Source organism: Puma concolor, chromosome D4, assembly GCF_028749965.1.
Source record: "Puma concolor isolate L17-30 chromosome D4, mPumCon1.1.hap2, whole genome shotgun sequence".
NCBI lineage: Eukaryota > Metazoa > Chordata > Mammalia > Carnivora > Felidae > Puma > Puma concolor.
Window position 1 is genome coordinate 62,215,244 of NC_141679.1, and position 21,825 is coordinate 62,237,068.

Below are 21,825 nucleotides of genomic sequence, written 5' to 3' on the forward strand. Positions count from 1 at the left end.
TGTTGCTTCAGTTTGTCTGAGCCACAGTTCCCTCATCTATAAAATGGAGCAGTAAAAAAATTTGCCTCTCAGGGTACTGTGAGAACTCAAAAAATAGCAGTACAGATTTATAAACTGTGGTATCAGCATTTTAATATTTATAATTTATGTATTAGTTATAATACTTATACTATGAAATATTACTAGGTTTTACAAGTTGTTATTCTCTTTAGGATGACTCCTGATGCCCATCCCTCAAAAGAATTTGGAGTTTTTCCTTAAGTGTAAATTGTCACAGCTTTTATGGGAAGTAATTAGCAGTATGCAGTATGCAATGGCCTAAAAAATATTTTGTTTCTTTTTGTCCAGGAATTCTACTTAGAATTTTTTTTTTAATTTTTTTTTCTTTTTTCAACGTTTTATTTATTTTTGGGACAGGGAGAGACAGAGCATGAATGGGGGAGGGTCAGAGAGAGAGGGAGACAGAGAATCGGAAACAGGCTCCAGGCTCTGAGCCATCAGCCCAGAGCCTGACGCGGGGCTCGAACTCACGGACCGCAAGATCGTGACCTGGCTGAAGTCGGACGCTTAACCGACTGCGCCACCCAGGCTCCCCTCTACTTAGAATTTTTTAAAAATGTTTATTTTTGAGAGAGAAAGAGAGACAGAGTGTGAGTGGGGGAGGGGCAGAGAGAGAGGGAGACACAGAATCCGAAGCAGCCTCCAGGTCCTGAGCTGTTAGCACAGAGCCCCATGCAGCCCCATGCAGGGATCTAACCCCTGAACCACGAGATCATGACCTGAGTTGAAGTCGGATGCTTCATTGACTGAGCCACCCAGGCACCCTTAAGTTTATTTATTTTTGAAAGAGAGAGAGAGAGAGAGCTATTGAGCATGAGTGAGGAAGGGGCAGAGAGAGAGAGAGAGAGAGAGAGGCACAGAATCCTAAGCAGGCTGCAGGCTCCAGGCTCCGGGCTGTCAGCACAGAGCCCGACCTGGGGTTCGAACTCACAAACCCACACACCGGGAGATCATGACCTGAGCCGAAGTCGGACGCTTAACTCAGGCACCCCTCAACTTCTTGGAATTTAACAAAAAGAAGTAAGTGGACTTCTGCTTCTGGGTCTGATGGAGTAGCTTGAAGCAGCCTGCTGCTCCTGCTAAGGACTAGAAATGCTGACCAGGAGACAAAAGAAAGGTTGTGGCTATTCATTCAATGGAATAATATGCAGCGACAGGATGAATGAACGATTGCAATGAGCAGAAACATGCACGAATCTCACAAACATAATGTTAGGCAAAAGAAACCAGATGCACGATCTGTACAATTTTATATTTGAATATACATAAAATATATCAAATGTATGTTTTTATATAAGTTTTTAATGTAAAATTTTATATCAAACTCAAATATAAATTTATATAGAGATGACATAAATAAATATCTAAGCTATAAAGATATGTAATATATAAGAATGAAAAATATAAGTAAATTTATAAATATACACTTATATATTACATTTGTACAATATAAATAAGTAAATATATAAATGTATAATATACATTTTATATACTATATAAATATAGTATATATATTTCTAGTATGTGTGTGCATATATATATATATATATATATATATTTTTTTTTTTTTTTGCATTTATATTGGTGTTGAAGGTTAGGATAATGTTACCCTGGGCAGGGAGGTGTCATGACTGGATCCGGGGCACAAGAGGAGTTGGGATTCTAGTAATACTCTGTTTCTTGATCTGGGTAGTGGTTCTATGGGGTATTCACTTTGTGAAAAGTCACTAAACTATATGCTTTTGATTTCTTCATTTTTCTATATGTATGGTTCACTTTAATTTTTAAAAAGTTTAAGTAAATCAGGGCACCTGGGTGGCTCAGTCAGTAGAGTGTCTGACTTCAGCTAAGGTCATGATCTCATAGCTCATGAGTTCGAGCCCCACGTTGGGCTCTGTGCTGACAGCTCGGAGCCTGGAGTCTGCTTTGGAATCTGTGTCTCCCTCTCTGCCCCTTCCCTGCTCATGCTCTCTCTCTGTCTCTCAAAAATAAATAAACATTAAAATTTTTTTTAATGTTTAAGTAAATAAAAAAGACAATAATTGGGTATATAGACAAAGATGTGTGAATAAAAAGGTTTATTGCAGCATCTCATATAATCGTGAAAATAAAAATAATATGAGTCCAAAATAGGAAATAATTTTTTTAACATGGTAATGATACTGTCTTTTAAATGATGTTTTCAAAGAATTTTTAACCACGTGGGAGAATTTTGATACTACAGTGTTACTGGAGTAAAAGTACCGTGAATACTGGGTACAGGATTGGAGCCGGGGTTATGACTGAACAACCTCCTTAGCCCTGGAGGATGAAGGGAGGTGGGAGAGGCCAGATGTGGGGCGAATCCCCCTCTGCTCAGCATCTGAGTTTCCCGTATTCAAGGGAAGGTAAAGGGATCTCATTTCCTGACCTTGTTCTTCCTTGTTCTCCTCTCGAAAACCCCCTCATCTCTTAGCCACTCCCTTCGAATCTCCAAGGTTTTGGGAGCCTCACGCAGGGGTCCTGTCCTCCCCTCCAGGGTCACGTCTGATCCTCAGCAGGGCTCACGCAGTCTGAGCCATCTGGTCTGGATACCTCCCCAGCGACCCTCAGAGTCAGTCCGATAAAAGGCATGGGGGAAGAAAGAGACACATTTTCCTACTTGCCCCATAGTTTACAAAACTGCTCCTACCCACAAAGTTGTGAGTGCTGCGTGTTATTATTTAGCAACTCTCTCAGCCCCTCTCACCACTTTGCCATCCATCCTTACCCCTGGCCAGGCATTTTGGATTTAGGATGGCTGCCCCCTTCGGTCCACAAAGATCTGAGAGAGGCTTTGCCATCATCACCTGCAAGAGCCTGATTATATTCCCATTCAAGCTGCCTTCCTTTCCATCTTCCTCCCTAAACAATGGGAGTGGGGTGGGGGGAAGATTTCCAAATTTTCTACAGTGAGTTTTTGTTACTTTCATAATAGAAATTATTAAATAATGTTCTTTATCTCTGTGAGTGCTCTAGAGCTGTGCTTATTAAATGTTAATGTGCTTTGCCTAGATATCCCCTGGGGAGCTTTTTGTGCAGGTTGCGATTCCCTAGGACTGGGGTGAGGTCGGGGGGATGCTGCTAGTCCGCACCCCCTCTGAAGAACAAAGTGACAGAGGACAGTTGGGGAGCGGGTGCAAGCTGTGACCTGTTTCCTTGCTTTTCATCGCTCCCCCGGCGCCCATGTTTCACAGGTTTTCACATTTTACTGTACAGTTAGTGTAATGATGGTTCAGTAAGAAGTTTCCTAGAAAGTTGGAATCTACATATGTATGTGGGCTAACCAAAGCACTTTGGACGTTTCTCCTTTAGAGACAGATTTGAGCTCCCTTACTCCCCAAGCATATACAACATAGTGAACTCCTACAAAAGGACTTAGATAAAAGTCAAGAGGCCAGGACTTTAGCCCCAGCTATGCCAGTGACTCAGTTTCCTCCAATGTAACTGATGAAGTTTAGTATAAATTGTTGGTAAAGAATGATTTTCATGATCCTGTGAAAGGGTTGTCATGGAGTTAGGGAGCATTCAGTCAACCGTGTCCTCACTGGAGGCTGGAGAGTAGCTTACTGGGGTGTCAGAAAAGGGATCTGAGCATCAGAGGGGAAGGCGGTGGAGAGACCTGGAATATCCTGATTATAGTGAGTCTCTACTCGCCTTCATTTTCCAGTTCTATTTCTTTAAAAAAAATTTTTTTTAATGTTTATTTATTTTTGAGAGAGACAGAGAGAGAGACAGAGAGAGAGACAGAGCATGAGCGGGGAAGGGGCAGAGAGAGGAGACAGAATCTGAAGCAGGCTCCAGGCTCTGGGCTGTCAGCAGAGCCCGATGCAGGGCTTGAACCCACAAGCCGTGATCATGACCTGAGGCAAAGTCGGACGCTTAATCGACTGAGCCACCCAGGTGCCCCTTTCCAGCTCTATTTCAAATCAAGTCTGTAATTATGTCTTCTTGGAAAGGTGAATAGGAAAATATTGAAGCTACATTTGTGAACTAGTTGTTTTATTATCCCAAATTGCAGAATCAAGCAGTGCTAGGTTGAAGAGGACACTTAAAGACCCCTAGTTCCACTGCTCCTGTGAGGGACACTGGAGGAGCCTTGGAGCTGTGGCAGGAGAGAGCTCCCAAGTTCAAAGGGGACCAGAGCTTCTGTGATGCACTCTAGGGCCTCCAGGGGAGCTGGTTGTGGTTGTCTGGGCTCCAAACACATCCAGGGACAGGGGATGACTCCAGGCAGCCTGTTCACCACTAGGTGGGTCTGACTGTTCATGAATTCTCTCAGATGAGCAGAAATCAGACTCTCCGTGGCCTTTACCCACTGGCCCAAGGTCTAATGTAGGTGTTTTCAAACTTCTCTGATGACAAGTTTCACTTGGGAAGCTTATTTAAAATTCAACACAGCTCCAACCCACTCAAAACAGATTCTCAGGCCCTTCCTAGAGATTCCAATTCAATGGGACTTGGCCATTTTTTTCTTTCAGTAGCCATACTTACTCCTTCAGGCATATGAAATCAATGAGGGAGGCCTTTGGATACAAAAGCTCTTCCTTTGATGCAAGGGGGAAAAAAATCCATTCCTGAAAGTGGCACATATAATCTGACTTCTTTATTTGATTTTTATCATATGAGCTGGTAGGTGATATGTTGTTTTCATCTGAACTTAAATATGAGATGTATATCTATACATTTCTTCTAAATGTTTTAAAATGCCTCCTTCCCTGTGATTGTGAGAAAGATAAGTGAGGCTGTTTTAAGGCGGATAAAACTGAACAAAGGGTTAACAGAGAAAATATTAAAGTATAAAAATAACCCACCAATATAGTTGTGATTGATAGTAACAAAATTGAAGTCAAAGTCCAATATTTAGGTTAGTGGATTAATTTCAAGTATGTTTGTCAGATCTAAGAAGAACTACAGAGATGCCCATGTCCTGCAATGCAACACTCTCCCTCCTAGAATTTTAAGGGAAATAATTCAATAGGAGATAAAGGAGCCTTATGCACAAAGATACTCATTGAAGCATTATTTATAATTTCAGTAAAACTATGAACAAATTCAATGTCCAACAATTGAGTATTAAGCAAATTGAGATATAACCATGAATGAAATATTATACAGCTATTGAAATGATTAGAAAATCTATATATCAACATGTATAGATGCTTATGATATTCGATGTAGGTCAGCAGAATAAGAATTTAGTCCATTTATCTTTTTTTTTTTTGGTATATGGCTGAATATTAGAAGATAACATGGCAAAAGCACACTTCAGTTAAATAATTAGTAGCTAAATAAATATATAGTTGCAATACTGTCATTAATATAATAATGTGACAATAGGGGCAATGGACAACTCCATTTAGAAGAAGTGGAAGGTCAGGCTTTTTTTTTTTAACTTTTTTTTTTTTTTCAACGTTTATTTATTTTTGGGACAGAGAGAGACAGAGCATGAACGGGGGAGGGGCAGAGAGAGAGGGAGACACAGAATCGGAAACAGGCTCCAGGCTCTGAGCCATCAGCCCAGAGCCTGACGCGGGGCTCGAACCCACGGACCGCAAGATCGTGACCTGGCTGAAGTCGGACGCTTAACCAACTGCGCCACCCAGGCGCCCCGGTCAGGCTTTGATAAATATCCATTGATACCAAGGACCCTAAGATCTTTGAGGTGTTGAGGGAAGGCCCTTAGGGTTGCTGTTTCAACTTGCTAAGTATCCTAAGGATATTTATTTTAGTCACCTTGACAAATGGCATTCTGTATCCTCCTTGACTTCTGCAACTGGTAAGCAGCCCAAGAAGTTTTCCTCAAAGTTCACATCTACCTTTGGGAGCGATCCAACGTGGGGGGTGTGGGGAGAGGCAGATGCTCAAAAGAGCAACTAGAAAAGCCAGACTTCCCATCTCAAATTTTGTTTTTTTCAGACCCAAATTCTTTTGTTCAGAACAGATTGGCACCAACGTCTCACAATTTGCATCGTAGAACAAAGATTCATGTTTGAGTAAAAACAATGAGAATAGCACAGCTTGTGTCTCAAAGGTTCCTCCTGCCCCCACTCCCACCACTCAGATTCCCTATTTCTAGTCTGCTAGGGGCCAAGAAAGCCGATGAGTCAGATCAGGAACCATGTACTGAGGTGAGGGCCTCTGGACTAAACGATGAACCCCAGGGCAAGGACCCTAAGAGAGCTACTCGAGGGGCTGGTACAGGGGCCTCGGGTTTCCTCACTTCTGGGGTAAGGACAATACTCCTCAGCATTAAACTTACTAGGTTAGATCTCGAATAAATGTGACAGTACTGGGTATTTTGGAAGGAGCTGGACTTATGTAGAAAAAGCATATATTTTATCTATTTCTTTTGTTTATCTATTTTACTGTAGAGAGAAAGAGAGTAAGTGTGAGACAGGGGCAGAGGTAGAGAGAAAGACAACCTTAAGCAGGCTCCACGCTCAGCACAGAGCCCCATGTGGGGCTCGATCCCATGATCCTAGGATAGTGACCTGAGCCAAAATCGAGAGTTGGTGCTCAACCAACTGAGCCATGCAGGCACCCCATTACAGCACATATTTTAGAGTCAGAAAGCCTGTATCTTAGTAATGATGAGATTTTGGGCAATCACATCCCCTTTCTGGGCCTGTTTCCTAACTTATGAAATGGGAAAATAATCACTGTCTTGTACAACTCACAGAGTTATTGTAAAGATCCTTTAAATAATAAATTGGAAGTACTTGATAACTGCAAAATGTTATGCCTGGTAATTATTTTAATAAGCAATAATGATTATAGGGACATTGTAATTCTGATTTTTATTTTGGGGTCTTAGGTATTGATTCCCACAGCCTTGTAATTATGTAAGGGCTGATTTATGGGCTGTCATGTATTGAGGTTGTAGTATAAACTATTTTCCATTTGTGCTGGTGTGGATAGGGTTGTGGGTGAAAGTGTTCAGTCACGCAGTCAAAGTATCTGAGGAAGGCACTTGCTCTGAGAAAGCTGGACCAGACACCTTAGTCCCTTGCTTATTTAAAATCTCTGAAGTATATATAAAGAGGATATGCTGGCCAATGTCGTAATGATAGGAAGACATCTTGAAGTCCCTTGTCAGAGTGATGAAAGATGGAGATGTCTGAGATGGCTGAGATGGGAAGCCGACCGTGCAATGGATTGCCTGTTGGCCAGTGACACCAGAGCAGGATCACCCAGCATCGGGAAGGATACAGAGTGACCCAGAAGGTAGGTACCTTCCATCTGAGCCCTCTCTACACTATTTGTACACATTCCTGCCTTTCTTCCCTTCCTCAGGCCCGAATCTCAAGGCCAGGGACCCTAAACCCTGAGAGACGAGAATCAGCAATTCATTGCTCTTCCTTCCTTTTTGTCCCGTCTTCCTACCACACAGAGATAGTGATGATACCTAATGCATGTTTCCAGACATTACTCAAATGATACAATCATTCCATTTTTTTTTTTTTTTTTGGTAAAAGAGCCAAATGACAGATGTGATATATAAAAAGAGTCGAACTCTCCTTTCCCCACTCCTCCCCACCCCCAGAGGAAGTGTGGCATACACCCCTCTCCCCTCTTGATGCATTTACACCCGTAGGCGTATTAATCACATATCATTTTGCTGCTTGCTTTTCCCACGAAGTAATATATTTTGGAGATCTTCCTGTTACCATATCTCTAATGCACTCTGCTTTCTGAGAAATGGATATACTACCATAATTTACTTAGCTATTCCTCTCCTTATTAACAGTAAATTAGGTTTTAGTTTTTTGCTACCACGTACAATCCTGTGATGAGCACTCTTGGATCCATTACATAAATTTGAACAATGAGCTGTGTGGGGCACACAAACAACTATTTTTTTTTTTTTTTTGGAAAGAGCCCTAGGAGGGGAATAGCTGTCTCAATTGATATGTGCATTTGAAATTTTGATGGATGTTCTCAACAGGCCTTCATCAATTGGTTTCATCAGTTCATATACATAGCACATATGAGAATGTCTATTTCTCCACATTTTCGCCAACTTATCTATCTTCTTACTTTTGGTCAAATAATTCTCTTTTCCTTGACTAATGCAGCTCTGCACGATTATTAATTGGGTATCAATTATTAATTTTCTGTGAATTGCCTGTTTATTTCCTTTACAAATTTTTACAATTGAGTTGCGTTTTTCTTTTTGCTTTGTTAGAAATGCTATATGTTCTGGGTAGTAATCTTTTTATCTAAGTGTGTCATTTAATTTTTTCCCCAAATGAGTAGCCAACTGGTTCAATCTCACTTGTGGATTAATCCATTGTTTCTCTACTAATTTGAACTATCACCTCAATCGTATACATAATTTTCATATATACTTGAGTTTGTTGCTGGGTTTATTATTCTGTCCTATTGATCTATTTGTCAGTATCTTCACCAATACTAGACCATTTTAATTACAATAGCTTACAGTGTGTTTTGACATCCAGTAGGATAAGACCTGAATAAAAAATGCTGTTGAATTCAGACTGGAATTGCACTGATGGACAAATGTGGGGGACATCAGTGTATTCTCAATACTAAGACCTCCTAACCAGGGTTATTACTTCATTTATTTAGATTTTCATGTTACTTTATCTTCAAATAGATCTTGCATGCTGAAAATCATTTTTGTTTTCTAGGAATTTTATGGTTTTTTTATATAAATTGAATTCTTTAAAAGTTATTACTCAGTTAATACTATTGGATTAAATATATTAATAAGTCTTTCCATGGTTTGGAACTTTCTTATTAGTTCTGATACTTTTCTGCTGGTTTTTTAGGTGGGCAGTCATATTATCTGCAAAAAGTGAAAGTTATTATTTTTTTCCTTTCCAAGTTTTAAGTCTCTATTTTCCTTGCCTTGTTGACTTCACAGCAATAATGACTAGTATTGATGACAGCAATCAGTTCTGTTTTGCGTTCATCTTTAGTGGGGATGCTTCTAGATCCCATCACTAAGCATTTAACTGCTGATGAATCCTGATAGGTATCCTTGTTTCTGTTGATGAACTTGCATTCCAATTCCTGACTTACTGAGATTTAAAATTTTCTTAATGTTTATTCTTGAGAGAGAGAGAGAGACAGAGTGTGAGTGGGGGAAGGGCAGAGAGAGGGAGACACAAAATCTGAAGCAGGCTCCAGCTCTAAACTGACAGCACAGAGCCCAACGCAGGGTTCGAACCCATGAACCATTAGACCATGACCTGAACCAAAGTAGGACGCCCAACCGACTGAGCCACCCAGGTGTCCCCTGACTTACTAAATTTTAAAAAATTAATGCTGAATGCTAAATTTTATTGAATACTTCTGTATTTATTGAGATAATTAATATTACTTTATTTCTGTGGCGAATTACAGGATGAATTTCTCTAATGTTGAATTGTCCTTTGCCCCTTAGGTCAGTTCTCCTTGGACGCAATTTATTCTTTAATATACACTTGGATTTGATTTTTTAATATTCATAATTTAGGATGTTTGCATCTACATTTCCAAGTGACAACTGGCCATACCTTTTTTTTTTAATGTTTATTTATTTAAAAAAAAATTTTTTTTTCAACGTTTTTATTTATTTTTGGGACAGAGAGAGACAGAGCATGAACGGGGGAGGGGCAGAGAGAGAGGGAGACACAGAATCGGAAACAGGCTCCAGGCTCTGAGCCATCAGCCCAGAGCCTGACGCAGGCCTCGAACTCACCGACCGCGAGATCGTGACCTGGCTGTAGTCGGACGCTTAACCGACTGCGCCACCCAGGCGCCCCAATGTTTATTTATTTTTAAGAGAGAGAGAGTGAGCACAGGGAAGGGGTTAGAGAGAGAGGGAGACAGAATCTGAAGCAGACTCCAGGCTCTAAACTGACAGCACAGAGCCCCACGTGGGGGCTCGAACTCATGGACCGTAAGATCATGACCTGAGCCAAAGTTGGACACTTAACCGACTGAGCCACCCAGGCACCCCGGCCATACTTTTCTATGATTCTCACTCCCCTTATTGTCATCACTACTGTTACTCTATTGTTACCTATCATGTATGGTCACTGTGGCTTTCATACTCTTCTTTAAACACTTCAAAGCCAATAATACATTCACTGCTTCCTCAGACTGGGTAGCCTTTCCCCAGAAGGCTGCATGAATGTTTGTGACTGCATGCTGGATGCTTATTAACATTCAGGCATCTGGCCACATGTCACCGCCTTGTCTAAACTAGCCACCCCGTCATCCTCTACCCCTTTAGCCAGTTTTATGTCCTCCCCACAGCCATTTCTATCAGGAAGTATATTATTTGCCAATTTGTTTCCTTGTTCATTATTTGTTTTTTCCTACTAAGCTGTCACCCCATGAAAACAGAGCCCTAGTCTGCCTGGGGACGGCTGCATGTCACAGAGTAGGTGCTCAGGAAATACTTATTGAATGGAGAAGTGTATTTGGTTTTGTTTTGTTTTGTTTTGTTTTGTTTTGTATTGCTTTGCTTTTCCAGACAAAGGGCATGGGAGACAGTACACCTCAGTCTCTTTAGCTTGGGATCGTGTTGAATTTTGTCTTCTTCATTGCACACCAGTTGACTGGCACAGGATTCTAATATTTAAGTGCCACTCCCCTGCATGTGCATAATGGAGATAATAAAGGTACTCATTTCATGGAGTTTTTAAGGGCACTAAAGGAGAAATGTACACAAAATACCCCTCACCATAGCAGACATGTAGGTAGCTAGTGTCCAGGAAATGCTTGCTATTATAGTCACTCACACAACATGGAGGGGACTTCCCGAATCTCAGTTTCTCCTCAGTGTCCAAGGCAGGTAGTAATCCCTGCCCTACTTATTTCACAGGGTGATATGAGGATGAAAAGACAGCACGGAATTTGAAAACAGTAGAGTGTCGTGAGAATATTGTGATTCTTTCTTGCTATGCCCAAGAAAGACCCCCTTTAATTAAAAGAACCTGGAAAGCAGTATGTCCTGTAGGCAGAGAACAGACCTGGAGCTGTCCTGGGTGGAACAGACCACCCTAGGCTCAGATCTCCACTCTAGTATTTACCGGCTGTGTGGTTTTGGGCAAATCACAAGCCCCTCTGATCCTCATCTTCATTGTTACTGCTGTTCATTCTGTAAAGTGATAATAACACCTATTTCATGGGGTTGCTGTGGGGATTACATGGAAGGGAATACACAAAGACCCACTTTTGCATTTTCCACAGAAGTGGGTATTTAATAAATGATACCTATTAATATTATATTTGTATGAAAAGGATTGGCAAGCCGTGATTTAGAACATTCTCTTTCCAATTTCCCATCATCAAAATAATCACACTTCTCACATCCTCACTGGCAGATTTCACAGCTAGTGCGTTCAGGAAAAGTTATTTATTTGAATAACAAATTCTTTGCCCAATTCCCCAAACTGCACATTCCAGCAGGGTTATTATAGGTGGACAGAGTGGGGTGGATTAAGGAGATGTGGTGACGGGGGTCATAGAGCTAGCACGTGTGGGGCCCTTGCTGTGTTCCGGGCACTCCTTCATTCATCCTCATCTTACAGATAAGAAAGCAGAAGCCCAGACAGGCTAGGTAACTTGCTCAAGGCCACACAGCTATCAGAGGCAGAGGCCAGATCTGAGTCAGCAGCCTGATTTCAGAATTTGTTGGTGTTAGTGCTCAAATGGAACAGAGGTATTTGGGGATAGCTCTTTGCTTGAGCTTGCCTCAGGCCTCTAATGTGTCACTTTTCATGGGTATAGGTTCCTTGCTCACAGTATGTGCTTGACTAATGCATTCTGAATGAATGAAGAATCAGTGAATAAACACAGGAACACACGTAGTCTTCTGAAGACCCCTGTAAACAAGCCATTCAGTATGCCATGAGACTATACACTTTATAAGTGTGTAAGAGTGTGCTGTGCACAAGACTGTAAGGGATCGTAAAGAGAACCTATCATTCACTTTCAGCCCAGAACTCTAGGTAATGCTCAATCTGAGCATCTATTCTTGGCATACGTTTCCTTCTGTTAATTATATTAATATATATGGAAGGCTGGCTATCCCCCACCGAACCTACACTGTATTTCCCAGCTCCTTTTGCATCAGAGTGTGCTCTGACATGGATTCTTGCCCATGGACTGTGACTGGAATGATGAATGGCACTTTCTGGTTGTGGTGATTGAGACGTAGGTGTGTGCCTTCTCCCTCCTTTCATTTTCCTCATCTGCTGGCTGAAGGCAGGGGATCTAGAAGCCCCAGAGGGTGAGGACAGAGCCACAATGTGGAAGGAGCCTGGATCCCTGGAAAACTGCACACCAACTACCAACAATTGGTGTTGGATGTTCTCATGAGCCACACAACTTTTATTGAGGGAGGCCACTGAAATTTGGGGATTTATGACCACTCTTCGCATCATTTTACTCAAAAGTCTGATTCCTTCTGAATGATCTCATATCCTTATAGGCATTTAGGTATACAGGTTGGTTTGTTTTATTGTTGATAACTTGTGAACGCATAATTAATAAAAAGTAGAGGCATAAGAAGGATGCCCCAGAAGTTCCTTCTCCCTCTCTAATTAAGGTATAGAAATAGTCTTTATAATTTACAAAGCAGATTTACCTGATTATCTAGCTCTTATAATTTAGTGGTGTATTTATTATTAAACAGGGGAGGAAATTAAAGTCCAGCTAAGGAGTTTCCCTCAGGTCACCCAGATGGCAATTCAGGGGCTGTGTGGGGACTCAAACCATGTCTGTCTGGCCATGTATCCTCTGCTTTCTTGTCACAATGCAGTAACAAATGTGCCATTCTCCGTGGATAAGTTCCCTTTCCGTAAATATGGTGTGTAAGATGGCTTTGACAAGCGTCCTGTCCTTTCCTTCTTTACACCTTTGTCTCTGCCAGGGTTTCTTTGGGATGGAGTACTCAAAGCTTGTGATTAAAAACAGCTGCAGAAACAAGAGGAAAACATCTTCTAAAAATAAGTAGCGCCTTGGAACACAGTGTGCCAGGACTTTTAGGAGGTGGATGGGGATGTGCCATGTAGAGCGGCCACAGGCAGAGCTCTGGTTTTCCGCACAAGGTGACTGTTTCTGTTGTGAGCTGCTCCCCGGAGACTCCGTGAACTCGATCTTAGGACCAGGGGCAGAAAACTTGGACTTATCTTTCACTAAGGAATGTGAACACTTCCTTCAGGAATTCAAACTGCTTCTAAGGTAGAGCGTACTTAGCCCACGGAGATAATGTAATTCAGTTATACGGTTGGTTCAAAAGTATTTAATGATACAGGAAAATGCTCACCAGAAAAAGAGTCAGGTCATAAAATAATATGATGCAAAATAGTATAATCAAGAATTTATTAAAATTTTATACAGTCGCACACACGCTTGGCAAAAAGACTGAAAGAGAATACACCTCAGCGTAGCAGGAGTTATTTCTGGATGATGAGAGATCAAAGTTGAAATTTATTTATTTTTAAATTCCTTTCTGTCATTTTTAATTTTTGTAAAATAAACATACACTATTTTTATAATCAGAAAAAAAACATTGTAGGACAGAAGTAGAGGTTGTTTTTCTTTCTGAATTGATTTAATTTTAAGGTTTTTGCTCATTTTCAAATTATAGCTTTGTTGGGAGATAAAAGAAAATTAAATAAGCTACAGGAATTTTGCCAAAAATGATAAATTGCTATTAATGTTATAAATTATATAAGTTATCAGATCAAAATTGAAAGCCAGCATAACAGGCTATTCATATAATACTCTACTTCAAATGTTCCCATTTATTTTGAATTGCCTAACCTGCTTTACAGAGTTCAGATAACATAGTTGTTTCATTTTGTCATTGTTAGGGTTTTGTTTTGGTTTGGCTTCCTAAACAAATGACACAAACAATAAATCCAACCCTCCCCAGATAAAATTAAAAAGCAAACCAGATGACCAAGCATAGGTAGGTACCTTTGACAGAAAGTTAGGAACTGCATTTTCTAAAGTGTTATTTATAAGAAAATAATCATAGGTAAAATAATATAGGTAAATGAAGAAAATAATATTTATAAGAAAATAATATTTATAAGAAAATAATCATAGGTAAAATAATCATAGGTAAAAATAACATAGAAAATAATATAGGTAAATGAAGAAAAGCCATCAGTGTATTTTGCTCCATAAAAACATAACAAATGAAATAGCAAATGAGTGTGAATCCTGACTAGCGATGCATGCAGTCATAGTATACACAGCTACGATAAGCCCCAAATGCTGACTAAAATAGTTGTGAAACTGGTCAATGTCTGGAGTCTCTGTAGTGATACTCATCGACAGACATCACGACCACCGTGACCCTTTCTTTTCATTGTCTCCACTGGGGAAGTCGGCTGTGCAGATAACTCAACCGAAGCAAAGGTTAAATGAAGACAAAATTTAACTCCAATATTTTCTCTGAGTTTAAGGAAAAAAATACCTGAAACAACCCAATAATCCACCAAATAGGAATGGAAGTAAATTCTGGCACCCCAACTTAATGCAATACAAGGCGATGATTATAATCACAACTATGAGGGCCACACCAAACTATTAAATATATTTATTATAAAGTACAAAATGTAAAAGAATATACAATTATATTCTGGCTATGATTGCTATTATTTCAGCATAAAATCACATGTACCTATGATCAGGGATGGAAAAGGAAGAGATAATGAAAGCAGTTGCATCTTGGTGAATTATAAACGGCCTTCCTCCTTTCTTAAACATCTAAAATATATATATTGTTTTGAATATGTTTTTAAAATTTATTTTGAGAGAGTGTGAGCAGGGAAGGGGCAGAGAGAGAGAGAGAGAGAGAGAGGATCTGAAGTGGGCTCTGCACTGACAGCAGTGAGCTCAATGTGGGGCTTGAACTCACGAGCTGTGAGATCATGACCTGAGCCAAAGTCGGATGCTAACCGACTGAGCCACCCAGGTGCCCCTGAATGTGTGTTTCAATAAAAAGAAAGATTTATATTTCGCTCATCTCCATAAACAAAGAAAAATATTCTGAATGTGAGATCCTGTGAAGTTTGAGTTGATTTAATTCTGGTTTAGAAATAAAAAATGATAAAAAATGACTACCATTGGTTAATTAAACAAATATTTATGGAGCTTTGTATTTGTCGTCAAATCACCGCAAACTGAGATGCTTAAAATAACACATATCTATTGTTTTATGGTGCTGTAGGTCAAGAGTCAGACACAGGTCGGGGGGCCTGGGTGGCGCAGTCGGTTAAGCGTCCGACTTCAGCCGGGTCACGATCTCGCGGTCCGTGAGTTCGAGCCCCGCGTCAGGCTCTGGGCTGATGGCTCAGAGACTGGATGGAGCCTGTTTCCGATTCTGTGTCTCCCTCTCTCTCTGCCCCTCCCCCATTCATGCTCTGTCTCTCTCTGTCCCAAATAAATAAATAAACGTTGAAAGAAAAAAAAACTTTAAAAAAAAAAAAAAAGAGTCAGACATAGGTCTCACTGGGCTAAGATCAAGCTGTTGGAAAAGCTGTGTTCTTTCTGGACTCTTAAGGGGAGAATCTGTTTTCTTGACTTTTCCAGTCTAGGGGCTGCCTGCATTTCTCGGCTCATTGCCCCTTCCTCCGTTTCAAAACCTCTGGCCGGTTGAGTCACATCACATCACTCCAACTTTCTCTTCTGCCTCTTCTTCTACCTTTAAGGAGTCATGTGATTAGTCGGGGCCCCCGAGGATAATCCTCTGATCTCCAGGCCAGCTGATTAGAACCTTAATGGCACCTGAAACTCCAGTTCCCTTTAGCCAAACAGGTAACCTATGAATTGCTATTCTGCCTGCCATAAGGTCCTACTCAGTTCTAGAGGTGATGCCAGCAGATGTTGGGGAAGTGGGGAGAGGGTCCAAAAATGAGGCTCATGGTCAAGAGTTGAGAATAACCATGTAGGAGAAGACCCACAATACGGTGTGGGCAGTGATTAGGGTAGTGGTAAATGGGGAGCACGGTGAGCTGGCGTTTGGGCTGGGCCTGCAAGGATAAGTAGGATTTGGATACAAAAAGATGGCCGAAGAAGCCAATGATATTTCAAGTAATAGATAACTAAATCAAAGCCAATGAACTAGCCATTTTCGTAATGGAAGCATAGTCACAGATTGACTTTCTAATTCAACCTCATGCATCAGAGCAAAAGGCGTGGAGAAAAAAGGCAGCAGTGTTACAGGAAAAATTCGGAAGGCCTCTTCCAACTCCTCTTTAACTAACTTGGTCAGAACTGGTTTGCTTGTTTGTTTTATCAGCTGCTCAAATTCTCATTTTTCCTTACACAGCTTCCAAGGTGCCAGTTATGTAGTTCCCTTCCGAGAAAAGTAGCCTCTTAGCGATTTTTTATGGCTTACAAAGCTTTATGCTTTGAGCAGAACAAATTCTGCTGTTTTGATTGGACCAGCTGGAGCTAAAGGCTGCCTAACAGAGAAACGCCTACTTGGATGCAGATCATCCAGTCCCGTCAGATGGTACCTGCTCTGGGCAGTTGAACAGGAGAGACCAAGAGAATGCAGACACTGTAGGGAAGGGAGAGTAAGGGGTGGGCGAGGGAGGGAGGGAGGCTAGGTCAGCATTAGCCGAGGGCTACTATTGCGTCCTTCCGATATGGTTCCGTTATTGAAGGTTTCTTGAGCATGTATCTGTGTCTTGAAGTCAATGAAAATAGTGCCGGGCATGTTTTATGGAGGAATCCTGTGGCCTCACCAAACCTCTGAGTCTGTTGTGGCTGCAGGTTATTTTGGTTATTAAGATTTCCATATTGCTTTGATTATTCATGAGCTGGAGACAGTTCTTTGGGTAGCCAAGTGCTTCTCTTTTGTACCTTATCACACATAGCTCTTATTTACTGATTTTCAGATAACCACTCATAGGGTTTTTTTCTTCTAAGTCCTGGATAGACTCTGTCTATCATATCACGTCATGTCACCTTACTGGTCTGGCTTCCCAAGGGCAAGGATGCTTCTGAACCCTCATGTCTAAAATCCAGAGGAGATAGCCCCTGGTGGCTGGTGGTGTTGTTATGGACTCTGCCTCAGTAATCAACTCTCTATAGCAAAACTGGAAAGATAGGTTAGAATAAACTAGATAGGGGCAGTCACAAGGGCCACTGAGTTACAAGGCAGGCAAACACCCAAAGAAAGAAAATAGTAGAGGAGTTAATAAATTAATTCAGGAAAAAAGAAAAAAAGTCACTAAAGGAAAGAAGACACCTTCAGATGGTATTATTAGTAGTTACTGTTATAAGATGGAATAAAATGGAAGCGGACGGAAGGATAGAGAAAAGAAATGGCTCACAGAACATGTCTCAGAGATTTAGAAACAGGAAGATTTTGGATCAACCCCTTTTTATAGTTACAAGCTTCAAGGAATTATAAAAAGAACACTAGAAACAATAACCAGCAAACTGGAAATCATTACCAGCCAACAGGAAGAAAAAGGAATTAGGTTCACAGAAAAGGGCATAAAGACCACCAGAGCCAAGAAACTCCATAAGATGGGCTTTAAAACAAGAGAGGGCCCTGAAGATAGGCAGAAGAGGAATGTTCCCCAAGGTATAGGTACATTTGAAGGAAGTGAAAGAGGAAATAGGAGGGAAATAGGAAGAAAACAAAGAAAAATTCTTACAACACTGTTCCCAAAGAACTATTGTAGAAACAATTCAAGAAAATCTGCAAAAAGAAACCAAATAAAGGTGCACCCAGATAATTAGTGGCCAAAAATTCCTGAAGTCCGTGTGGAAAGAAAAGATCTTAACAACTTATGGAAGAAGAAAAACGTTATCCTGTACAGGTCAATTTAACAAAAAAATGTGCCATATTTAGCATCAGCCACTCTAGGAGAAAGCAGAATGCATGGTCCCTGAGTATATACACCCTGGTGAAACACCAACCAAAATAAAAGCCCAGCCCCAGGTCAGGTTTCCAGCCAAAATATATCATCGCATTTAAAGAGAAGATTTTTGAACAGCTAGAAAGTCCACAAAAACTAATCCATCTTGGTTCTAAAAGAAGACATTCAGGAAAACTTATTCTTTTATTCCAGGAGGGGTTAAGACAAGGGCTGTGCTAGGTGGGGCCATCAACCATCCTGGACTGGCTGGGACAGGAAAGTTTCCTGAGATTTGAGACTTCCGGTGCTAACGCCAAGCCAGCCCTGAGCAAACTGGGGTAGGTTACCCAAGCACTAGCTTCTTCCATGTGATAACCCACCGAAGCTAATTGGGCTCAAATGGTCAGTTACATTAAGAGAGAGTATTCTTTAAACTCCTCAGGTACTGCATCTTTAAATTTGTTGTTTTTCTCCTGCCTTCTAGGAAAATGTTCCTAAAATATTCAGCATTTGGTGGTTCATTCACTCATCCAGTTAAATATTGATCGTGTGCTCTTTCATGCCTTGGGGTTGGTGTGTGGTTATAATGACAAATAAGCCCCCGCCTCCATGGGGCTCAGATACGAAGTGGAGAGCAGGGTATGTGGGGAACAAACACAACTATGCCTATAATTGGAAGCGTGATAGATGGTGTGAGGGAGAAGAACAGGGTGGTATGCTTGAGAGTGACATAGAAGATGTCATTTTGACCCGGGGAGAGGAGGTCTGGTCAGAAAAGCCCCTCTGAGGAAGTGGCCTGAAAGCAGAGACCTGAAGGATAGGAGAGGAGAGGAGCCAGATGAGGAGTCAGGCTGTAGTAGGGAAATGTGTGAGTGGGTGGAGAGGGAGGGCAGAGTGTTCCCAACAGAGGCAGAACATGCAAAGGCCCTGAGGCAGGAAGGAGCCTAGTGAGGTGAGGAGTTGAGAGAAGGCTGGCGTCTCTTTTCCATTAAGGGGAAAGAGGAATGCTTTGCCCTTCAGCTGCAAGAGCCAGGAGTACCAGGAGTGATGGTGGTAACAGTGATCCAAGCAGAGTTGGTGAGAGAGAGAGAGAGAGAGAGAGTCAGAGACAGAGACAGAGACAGAAATGGGGGGGCGGGGGGGAAAGACCCAAGAAGCAAAGGCTAAAGATCAGTTGATAGTGATTCTTTTTGCCTGAACTCTTCTTATATCATCTAAAGAAATCGATATAACTGCCCCGGGGTCTCTCTGGTGAACACACATTATAAAAAGCTTTGGAACACAGATGGAAGCAGAAGCTTAGAAACGGAGCTGAAAATAAGAAATGACAGAGACTTAGAAGGATGAGTCGTGGAGGATAAAACCCTACTTAATCTGAGATTTGCAAAAACGATGAGAAAAAGAAATACAAAGGCTGTTTCTAGCTATGCTAAGTGCCAGAAGAAGGGGGAGTATTAAAATGTGAGCAACATTTTGGCTAGTGGATGGTCTCATGCCAAGAAGACCCAGATATGCCTCAATATTGCTTAATGGTTCCCTTCAGAGGCCCCCAGAGGAGAGATACCTGAGGGGTTCTGAGGTAGGAAAGCAATGTTTTCTTGTGGAGCTTTTTTTTTTTAAACCATAAATGAATCCATAACCTGTTAATTACTCAGGATAAACCTGTAAGGAGGATTTTTCTATGCTTCTAAACTCTATCTTTGGACCTATTGAATGTTCTAAGTAAAATCCCTGTGAAAATGTTGAAAATGTGTTCTACAGTTTACAAGATGAAACAAAAGTGGGAGTCCTGTCTGAAATACTGGATTACACAAATTCATAATCAAACTGACAGGCTGGAAGGATGACCTACTAGAAGGATGGGATTTTAGCGACCATAGGTGGAGCCAGTGCTACAAAGAGGGGCCGAAGAGGGGCCGAAGAGGCTTTTCTGTGCAGGGGTCCAGGCTGGGGCTGGTGGCGGCTGCCCAGGACCAGAGGCGCAGACAACGTATGGGCGCATACGTGGTGTGGCCTCTGCCTGGGTGACTCCGTTTGTGCTGTCCTCATGCACCTGTTCTCGGAGCGCCTGTGTGCGCTCCCTTGTGGTGCAAGCCCAGGGTTGGGGCGCATGCGCCGCTCCAGGTGCTTGCCATATTGTCTTTTGCGTCCAGAGGTGCAGCACAAGTTTCCAGAAAACAAGGCCTAGAACTTTCCCTGTATGGTTAACTGAATCTCTGGGAGCCTCCATGCCCAACACGGAGTACCTATATAGAAAAATTTCAGAAAAGATTTTAGCCCGGAGGAAGTCAATCATGGCATGGACTTTAAAATAGAATTTGAATGTTGATGTGACCCGAAACTCTGAATTATCTCCATTCTTGCCATAACATTCTCACTAGGTTTTTATTTTATATGCTTGAAAGAAATGCTGAACGGTTTTATACGGCAAGACAATGGGCAGAAAGCCACTAACAAAGCCAAAGATCAGAGAGGGGGAGTTCAATCAAATTGTCATCATTATTGAAAAGCAGCCTGGGTCATATGGTGCTAATGCTAAATAGAGCAGAGCACACAGACTTTGGAGTCAGAAAGACCTGAGTTTGAATCACGCTCTGCCACTTAGTGTCTGGCTTGGTGTTACGCTGTGTTAAGGGGGTCAGTGATACTTATTTCAGGAGGATTAAATGAGATGATATATGAAGAGCATTTAGCACAGGGTTGGACACATAATAAATACTCACATTTATTACTATTGCTGTTATTATTTTTTTCTTTTAATTTTTTTTTTCAACGTTTATTTATTTTTGGGACAGAGAGAGACAGAGCATGAACGGGGGAGGGGCAGAGAGAGAGGGAGACACAGAATCGGAAACAGGCTCCAGTCTCTGAGCCATCAGCCCAGAGCCCGACGCGGGGCTCGAACTCACGGACTGCGAGATCGTGACCTGGCTGAAGTCGGACGCTTAACCGACTGCGCCACCCAGGCGCCCCACTATTGCTGTTATTATTATTGCTGTAATTTTAGGATGCATGAAATCGTGTTGAAAATCCTCACTATCAACTGATTTAAAAAATCACTTTAATAATAGACCCAATAGGCAACCAAGCCATTAAATTCACAGGCCTGGTAAATATCTCCAGAAGCCAGCCAATTAAGTAGCATCCAATCAAATCATCTTTGTGAGTCAAGAGACCATTTCAACATCAGGCCTAGGCATCATGGACTGAATGTTTGTACCCCGCCCCCCCCCCCCCACCCCAATGCATATGTTGAAGTCCTAACCCCCAGTGTGGTAGTGTTGGGAGGTAATGTGAGAGACTCTACCTTCATGAATAGGATTAGTGCCCTTAGGAGAAGAGATGGGACAGAGCATGCGTCTCTCTCTGCTCTCTGCCAGGTGGAAGTACAATGAGAAGACACCCATCTGCAAACCAGGAAGTGGGCCCTCACCAGACACCAGATCTGACGGCACCTGATCTTGGACTTCCCAGCCTCCAGAACTGTGAGAAGTAAATGTTTGCTGTGTAAGCCACCTGGTCTGTGGTAATTTCTTATAGTCGCCTGAACTGACTAAGACACTAACACAGTAGGAATCTAGAAAATAAAAAGACAACAATATTGGCCCAGTTGCTTAGAGGTGACAAATTTATGCAGTATTTAAGCATGTAAGAAACAACACTAGATAATATCACCTACTTAGAATATGCAAAGCTAGAATGTCTCTGCCAACAGGCAGACAACGACGAGGTTTTAATGAAAAGAACAAATGGGATAAGATGACAACAAGGAAAAAGAAAAAGCTAATAATAGATTAAGAATTAATCTCAAAAAAGATGATGTTCACATAAAAATGAGCTAAAAAATGCACACTATTTCCACAACCAGAGAAATTAAATTAATTTATTAAAAATA

The 21,825-nt window shown here is 41.4% G+C and overlaps 1 long non-coding RNA gene across 1 annotated transcript; it reads left to right on the forward strand.

Annotated features, from left to right (window-relative positions):
• Positions 1-12,763: 12,763 nt before the first annotated feature.
• On the forward strand, positions 12,764-21,441 carry LOC147574933 (uncharacterized). Its single transcript, XR_015242889.1, has 2 exons — positions 12,764-13,281; positions 21,311-21,441. It is a non-coding gene; the product is annotated as an uncharacterized LOC147574933 (long non-coding RNA).
• Positions 21,442-21,825: the final 384 nt, after the last annotated feature.